Raw genomic sequence first — 9,133 nt, 5'->3', positions numbered from 1 at the left:
TTATTGCATGAGGGATATGCCATTTCCTTCACGTCTTGCCTTACATCTCTGGACCACTATGGCTACAACAATACTGCTATTACATTATGGAAATAACCCTGCATTACTTTTGTACATATTGCATGGGTACATGCACAGTGCCTTGTCTATGTTTTATAGTAGTTCCAGACATAGAGTTTAAGCTTTTATCTTCGTTTTTCTTCCTCTGCAATTGACTTTTCTTTGGACATAAAATTTTGCTATTTCTGGTTCCCATGTCCACCTCTTGACGATCTTGACCTTACATTCCCATAGGATCTCAGCACTTCATTAGCAATAGGCCAGGGCTGCTATGCTCATTTCTGGATGAGGACTTCAGGCAAAGAAAGGCTCGGTGACTTGCTGGAGTATGGACCTGAGACCACTCTCCCAAGTTTTAGGTTGGTGTCTGAGCTGCTTGCCAGGACTCAGTATCATTATTTGTTGTTGTTCTGATCCCACGTGGAATCTCTTCTGATCTCCCATCAGCTATTCCAGTCAAGGCTTCATGGGTATTTACACTACTACCAGTTCTCAATGTCTCAGTTGGCAGTCATTTAATGTGTGGCTTAGATTGCTTAAGAGAAGGAATTTGAAGTATCCCAGACAATAATATAGTTAATGTTGGTTTTGTTGTAAGAGTGCTTTTTAATATTTATTTTAAGGATAATTGTTTTTCTAGTGTTTTAGTATCTCTGGTTTCAGTTATGAAAAAGAGTCAGAGGCAAAACATACTTGGCTTTGGAGTTTAATATCTTTCCCTCATAAAATAATAGAATAAATGGGAAGAGAAACTTGTGATTTAAAATCTTCAGTGATAATTAGACCATAAGGAAAGGGTAGGGCAACATTTTTCAAGAAGCATTTGTTATTTCTAAAGAAAGATTTCTAGACAAACATGATCACAAGTTGATAGTGTTAACATATGAAACAGCGAAGGCAATGTGACAAGTCTCCCCGAGTAAAAGGCTTTATTACATGATCTCTTACTCAATTACCCTAATTTGAAGTGGAGAGCTAATGAATATTGCTAAATGGATTGAAACTAACAGCAGCAATGTGGACAAAAAGTAATCATTAAGAATTGCACTGTAGCAACTAAAGCAAAGTTTTTACAGATTTGTAGGTTTTAATGCTGGGGTGACCAACCTGATGTTCTGTTTGGTGCAGGACACAGGACCTTAACCAGTAATTTCTGGTGGGGTCAGTTAGCACCAGTTCATACCTTTTAAAAACACTTTGCAATAATTAAAAAACCTATCATATCCCTAGACTATATTTTCCAATTGTTAATTAGCTCCCCGTTAAAATAATAGCTCTCAAGGTATGACTGAGTCTGTTAGAAAAGCAATTGATTGTCACAAGTTTTGTCCCACTTGTAAGTACTTATACATCAGGATTAAAATGCTTAGCCTAATCTTAGGTAAATGAAATAGAGCAAGCTTTAGACTTTCATTGCAGGCCTGTCTACATTGCAGAGATGTCAGTGGGTTAAACTGGAGCTGGAGTTACTTGCACATACAACGTAGTCAGGCCTGGCTCTGTTTGTTTCTGGACCTGGGAAGGTACGAATGTGTGTGTGATGCAGGCTTTCCACTTGCTTAGAAATATATGTAGGGAGAGTGGCAGCCCTGATTTGGCTTGTGGGGCAGAGGGGTTTGCACAGCTATAGACTGTTTAGCCACAGAAGTTGGCTGTTCACCTTACCTACAGCTATGAATTGGGAGAGGAAAAGGGGTAAACTCCCCTTGTATTCTGAGAACAGAAAGAAAGAAAACTGTAGCTGCTTTCTACTCTGCTTTGTTGTACAAAAGACTTGAGCTCTATAACGTCTTCCCCAGACTCCTAGTCCTAGGCTCCTTAGCTGAACTTTCCCCAGTTTGCTAGGTCTGGGGATACCACCCACAAGTAGCCTTTGTGTGTACACCTATAGCCAGGGAGTAGTGTCTCCTGTCCATTTGATATCTCTGTGTGTTTGCTTTTTGCTTTTGAGAATGTCCTGAATCTCCCAGGTATCTCACTTCGCTGGGAGCCTGTAATGTGCTTGTCTGCTCAGAGATGACCATCAGGAATTAGTAAGGATTCTTGTAGGTCTTTTTTCATCTAATGAATGACCTTATTGTTGACTTAGAACTGGGCACTTCAATGAACTCTTCAGAAAGTCCTTACATTTGACATATTACAAATGCCAAAGATAAAAGGAAATCTGGAGAAACTAGAAATACTGAAAGTATAGCCATATCCTGAGGAAATATAAGACTGTATGGGGGGAAAAATCCAAAGCCTCATTTCAGAGGAAAGAAAAGATGAAAAAAGACTTCTAGTGATCTGTAAGGGGAAAAGGAATTGAAAAAAAAAAAGTTTTCAGTGGAGTATCAGTTACAAATACATGTGTGTTTTGGGGTTGCTAGATCATGTTATTCATTGAAGATGATAGTTTCTGCTATACACATATACGTAAGTGCTTTATCGAATCAGAGCTTAAATGGAAGAAAAGCAAGGTGGGAACTGGACAGAGCTTGCTTGGAATACATTACTTAACAATGGCTAACGGTAGACATTTGTTTCTGAAACTCCTTGCGTTGAGTCTTGCATCCATCGAACTGGTTCCCTTAAAAGTATTTTTCAAGCTCAAACTTTTGTTCCCAGGCTGAACAGCTGGCATGGCATTTACTGGAAGAGCAAACCCAAACAAAGAGCAGCAAATTTCTGACCTCAAGCTTGCCTCTCCCTCTGATTCCTTTTAAGGGTAGGAGCTGGTGGCTAAAGTAATTTTTAGTGAAACCCTGAGTGTAGCTGAATGTAAGTGTCGGGTTTTGTTGGGGACAGGGAGGGGGCTGTTAAAAATGGCATGCCTGTATCAAGTTTCTAGAAAAATCACTAGATGGGTCTTTTGCTTGCTTTATGTTGTCACATATCTCTCCATTGCTGATGTGCCTTTTTAAGGTTAAGTTCATGTGCAGCGCGAACAAGAAAACTTAACTCTCTCGTAGGTCACTAACAGTTTCTTTTGGTCTTTAGGTAGCTTGGCTGCATGTGTCTTTCTGTATAAATTGACCACGTGATAAAGAGAGGTTACTGCATATGAATCGTGAATTGCAAAATCCAGCTCAGAGTAATCCTTGAATACCTTCCGATTGTGATCCAGCTGTGTCAGACGGAGATGTCCTCTTAAAAAATGTAACAGTATCACAGAATCACAGAATGGTTGAGGTTGGAAGGGACTGAGATCATCTAGTCCAACCTCCCTGCTCAAGCAGGGTCACCTAGAGCATGTCAGACAGGATCCCGTCCAGGCGGGTTTCGAATATCTCCAGAGAAGGAGACTCCACAACCTCTCTGGGCAGCCTGTGCCAGTGCTCTGTCACTCTGACAGTAAAGAAGTTCTTCCTCATATTCGGGTGGAACTTCCTGGGTTTCAGTTTGTGCCTGCTGTCACTTGTCCTGTCATTTGGCATCATTTAAAAGAGTCTGGCCATATCCTATTTATAAACATTGATAAGATCCCTCCTCAGCCTTCTCTTCTCCAGGCTAAACAGGCCCAGCTCTTGCAGCCTTTCCTCATAAGAGAGATGCTCCAGTCCCCTAATCATCTATGTAGCCCTACACTGGATTCTCTCCAGTAGTTCCATGTCTCTCTTGTACTGGGGAGCCCAGTATTCCAGATGCAGTCTCACCAGGGCTGGGTAGAGGGGCAGGATCACCTCCCTCAACCTGCTGATGACACTTTTCCTAAGGCATTCTTCCAGGATACCAGTGGCCTTGGCTACAAGGGCACTCTGCTAGCTGATGGTCAATTTGTTGTCTGCCAAAACTCCCAGGTCCTTCTCTGCAGAGCCACTTTCCAGCAGGTCAGCCCCCAACCCGTAGTGGTGCCTAGGGTTATTTCTCCCTCGGTGCAAGACCCTGCGCTTGCCTTTGTTGAACCTCATCAGGTTCCTCTCCACCCAATTCTCCAGCATGTCCAGATCTCTCTGAATGGCAGCACAGACTTCTAATGTATCAGCCACTCCTCCTAGTTTGATATCGTCAGCAAACTTGCTGAGGAGACACTGTCCCTTCATCCAGGTCATTGGTGAGTAACTTGAACAAGTCTGACCCCAGTACTTGAGCCCAGTGGAACACCACTAGCTACAACAGTAGTCTGTAGCGAGCTGGTCTCACTTAAGGGCAGTTGAGGCCTCTCGTGTATCTGTGGAGCGGGATGGTATAGGCTTTAGTGCAAAGGATATGGCCCTAAAGAATGAAAAATTGCAGGTTGTCTTCAGAATTCTCTGCCTTGCTTGGCACCAGTCACGCCAACAGTGAAGCAGAGCTGTTGCCTCACCAGAGCTTATCATGTGCCAGATGGACAGAGTTTGAGCCTATGTAATATAGAAATACAAAAAGAAAACAGGATTGCCCAATTTTCTAATAAAATGTAGACACCTCAAGGAAGGAACATTTAATGCTGTGGTCTTACATGCCTCAGTACAGGAATAAGTTTGAATGAATGAGTAAATATTGCAGCTTTTCAGAATTTTGCTTCCTGGCTTGCTCTGGGGGAAGGCTTCCTGGCAACAAACGCAGTGTGATTACTTTTATTCATCCAGAGACCAGTGCTTTCATGTTAATAGGTAGAATAGGAAACCCTGGTTTAGCTTGGCAGATTGCATTAGAGGATGGGGGAGTATGTTTTATGGCTGAATTGGTATGCTTTCACATGCTTTCACTACATTTGTGCTTGTGAAGTGTAGGGGCTTGCAAGGATGTTATGAAACCTTCTGTGTAGAAGCACAAACTGGTGAAAAATATTTATGTTAAAAAATGCTGAGAAATTATAATTTTCCCAAGGGAGCTCTGTGAGCAGTCAAGAAAGTAGGGATCTTCTTCAATCCTTATCTCTGTTTACTCTTTTGAGATATTCAGGGATGGTTTTAGAGGATTCACAGCTAAATTTCAAGCAGAACACAGAATCTAGTGAAAAGGAGCTAAAAATATATTTAATGTAACCACTGTTTCCACCAGCGGATTTCTAGTAGATGACAGTTCTCCAAGATATTTACTCTTGCTGATTTAACCAATATGTATCTTGAAAACATTTTTCTGTGAATTTATTACATATTCTCAAATGGAGGTGTGTTGTTTGGTTTATGATTGGTTATACAATATTGTTTATCCTCCCTGATGACTTGAGAAACACAGTGAGGCCTCTGGTGTGAATATTTACACAAATGGATTTAAAATTTAGTTTTCGTGACCGACTTTCACTTTCTGAGAACTCTATTGCCTGTCAAACTCAATTGCTCAAATGTCTGTGGGAAACCAGTAATGGTACGTGAATGTGGTCTCAGCAAATTAATTTAAAAATATATGAACGAATGTTCACTGGAAGAAAAATGAAGTATTTCTGCATTATTTGGCTAGAGTGAATATTATAAGCTTGTTTGATCCTCCTTCTTTCATCACATTTCCATGACAATATTGTAGATATATACCTGGTATTGAAATTCCTGTGGTTCCCAGAAAGATCTTCAATCATCTAGACCGCAAAAGCAACAGCCACTTAAGGCAAGAAGTACTTTAAAGTGTAGCTACAGGTAATTCCCTCTCCCCCCCCAAATTGTATCTTAAGAAGTTGCCGTGCTCTGTCATTTTTCTCAGCCCATCTGTGCCTCTTCTGTTGCTGGTAATCCAGTCACTGAAATACTGCATTTTATTCAGTCGCATGTGTGTGTCCAGAAACATGTGTCCAATATGGACATATGCCATGTATAGGATACCCCGCTGTAATCCATATTTGGGAGGAGGTGCCAGAAATCCTTTGGGCAGTTAGAGACTGGGAAGAGGGGGAGGAAGCCTGATCCTCACTTTACTGCAAGATGTAAATGTTGACCAGTCCCTCTCCTGGTATTTCTTACTGCAAACCAGTCCTAGTCACAGCTGGAGATCACTCATTGTTCTACCAGCTCTTTCAGCCCTGAGAGCTGGATGTGACAAACTCATTGCAGAGCCCCATGCTCTTGTGCTTTCTCACACAAGTATTGTGTCCCCCCTGCCCCCAGCAACTTTGATTCTTTAATATCTTCCAGGTTAATATTAGGGCCCTGAACAGGGTTGCCAGGGGATATTTATTTATATATTTACTTATTTGCCATTTATAAGGAGGCTGCTACCATTTTCTGTCATTATTTTTGCCATTGGAAAATTCTTTTTGTGTGTGTGTGTGTGTGTGTACCTGGTGATGGTTCACAAGGTCAGAAGAAAAGCATCAGACTTTTGTGGTAACTTTGCTGAGCAGAGAAAAGCAGTAGTAGGGTATAACTGAAACGGTGACACAGTATCCTTGCTAATGCCTTTCAGCTTCATGCCAGTTTTTAAGGTCATCCTTACTTGCTTGTATAAGCAGAAGATAGTGCCAGCTGCTCTTGGGCTCAGAATGGGAGAATCCCTATGTGCCATCCATACCTTGACTCTCCCACCAAGCTCAGGCTTGAAATACTCCTGCCTGAGAGTAGTGACAGAGGGGACTCCCCAGGGGAGAGTGGTTCCCCTTGTCTTTCCTGTAGGCCTAGGCCTCCTAGGAGGCAGCAGCAGCATTGGCCTGGGAGCTGTGCTTCCACAGCTCCCACTGATGCTGGCAGTCTGCAGTGCTCAGCATTGCTGCAGAGCAGACTCTTTGCTATTCTAACTTCTTGAAACACTAACTTCTGTATTCCTCATTCTTTGGCCCTTTGCAGTCCAATCATGAATGTTCTCATTACTCCTGTGAGTCCTCTTATTTTTCTTGTTTTTTAGATCTTCCTAAGTCCTTGGACTCTGTGATATTTTGTGGAAAAGAGATGGTATAGTCTGGCGTTTTTGAGTTTGCTTGAGTATTGCCTTCCTCATATATTCTGAAAGAAGAAACAGCTTGCTTCATTTACATGTTTTATATCAGCCATTACTTTTAAGTAACCCTTTCAATTTCTCCCTGATTTATCTTTTAGCTTCCTAAACTGTCCCACTATGCTGTTTGAAGAGAGGAGAGGGACTACAGGCATAAGCTTGTCTTGATTCCTTGCTTTGTTAGTTTTGGCATTCTATGTATTTTTAAATACAGCTTTTCCCTTTATAGGAATACATATTTTGATTTTAAGAGCTTGGTTAAATGCAGATTTTCCTGCACTCCTATCTTAGACTCAGCAGCTGATTAATAAATGGGTTTAGAACAGAATTGACTTCTGGCTACTTCAGACACCATTTAGAGGAGGCAATGCTGAAGTGATTTGAAGTGTTCTTCAGAAGAAGACTGTGGACGGTGTATTTCACAGAACCATAGAATCATAGAATGTCAGTTGTATTCTGGCAAGTTCAGAGTTTTCAGAGACTGAGCTAACCCTAACAGCTAAGACTCTCAAGAAATGAGGGGCGAGTGTAGAATGAAATGTTCTCCCATGTTCTCTTTTTTCCCCCAGCATATGGTCTTCATAATGCTGCTGGTTAAAGATTGAGTGCCTATCCAAGGACTGAATATAATAAATAATACTTATTTAGCTCACAGCTCTAAGATGGTCCATCCATCCATTGATCTGGTACAAAGCAATAAATACAAAATCTGTCTGAAATGACAGGCCAGCACCTTGGTTCACTGGCTGAAGTGAATGTGCTCCCATTGTGATATGATAGCCCAGACAGCCTTGGCGATGGATTCCAAGAAGCACAAGTCCATAGTCTGTCATCAGTACAAACAGCCATCCATCGAATATTCCCCACTCATGTCTAGAAGACAGAACCAGCAGGGCTTTAAGAAAAGAGTGGCAGGGGGTGACTATCTACTTTGATGTACTAGGCTGGGAGACAGAGAGCTGAGGTGGTTGTACTCCTGTGGTCTTAAAGATTATCAAAACCCGATCTGTGAACATGCTTAGATTCTACAGGACTGAAATAAAAAGAGTCTTATCCTCATTTTTCAGCCATACCTTACTCTCCACCAGAGATGCTTCACCTCTGAGTGCCCATAGCATAGAGTTTTAAAGTTTGGGCCACTGCTTGTCATAAACTGAGAACAGTTTATTAACAAGATCTGGATTAGCACTTTCATAGAATCTTTCCAAGGAAAACCTAACTGTGGATATGATTTAATAAGCTCCTAACTTATTCATTGCATATTTCTCCCAGCAAGGCTGCATCCTAAGGGACAGACATGCTCAGGGCTGTACACATGCCAATTAAAAAAACTCAGGCCTGTAGGACTAATCCTACCTCCTTGCTGCTTTGTGTGGCTGTGGGTGCAGAGGTGGCATCCTCCTGTCTGGGCTGAAATTCCCCAAGTGATCTTAAAGTGTCCGTGCAGTTTCTTACATAGTTAAAGATCCTTGTTCTGATTCTTCATCAAATTCTGATTTCACTCTTTATGGCCCCTCTTAGGCTCCTTGCTAGGACCCAGTGCTTTTTACCTCTCTCCTGCTTCCCAGCTTGCAGAGTCCTGTGGGATGGGAGATTATGTGGAGAGAGGAAGGAAATGAACTTCCTGTGAGTAGACAGGATGATTCAAGGTCAGGAGAAGGGAGCCTGTGAAAGCCAGAAAGAGGGAACAAGAGATGAGCATCAGATTGGGTATAGAAAGGAGAGGCATCAGCTGGGGACAGAAAGGGTTTTCTTTGGGCTAAACAACTGCATCTTAAGATCCATTTCCTACAGGAACTCTTTGCAGAGATAGTTAACAGTGGACTCTGCCTCTCTGGACCTCACCTTCTAAAAAGCCTTTCAAGGCATGCTACTGCTTTGACTTTGATGGAGAAAAGATTGGATGCTCGGGAGACAGTTTTTTCTAACCTTTTCCTGCTCAGCTGGCCTCACATCACAAGTGGCCTCTCTGGGTAGAGAAGTGTGCTAAGGAAGGCACGCAGAGAGTATTTCCATTGCTGCAGGCGAGGCTGCTGCTCTCTAGCCAGATTTTTCCATTCTTCCTTGGTTATGCAAAGGCAGGCAGGGGAGCTGCAGGGGGTTTCTGTTTGTGGACCAGCCAGTCAATCAATCATTCTCAATGTTTATTATTTATCCCCTGGCCAAGCCATCCCTTCATTCCTGCCACTCTGGGCAAAGGGGATTTTTATGATCTCCGAGCAGCTGAGGCTGGCGGGCAGTTTGATTG

General features: G+C 42.3%; 1 protein-coding gene across 1 annotated transcript in view; it reads left to right on the top strand.

The window, feature by feature from the left end:
* Nucleotides 1–385: 385 nt before the first annotated feature.
* GJA8 (gap junction protein alpha 8) overlaps nt 386–9,133 on the top strand; it is a 74,059-nt gene continuing 65,311 nt past the window's right edge. The window contains exon 1 of the mRNA XM_085323020.1: nt 386–419. The gene's annotated coding sequence lies outside the window, so the exon portion shown is untranslated. The remainder of the gene's footprint in view (nt 420–9,133) is intronic.

Source organism: Rhea americana, unplaced genomic scaffold (assembly GCF_003343005.1).
Source record: "Rhea americana isolate MKP2758 unplaced genomic scaffold, rheAme1 scaffold_81, whole genome shotgun sequence".
NCBI lineage: Eukaryota > Metazoa > Chordata > Aves > Rheiformes > Rheidae > Rhea > Rhea americana.
The sequence above is the reverse complement of the archived record's forward strand: the minus strand, read 5'-3'. Positions and strand labels throughout refer to the sequence as shown.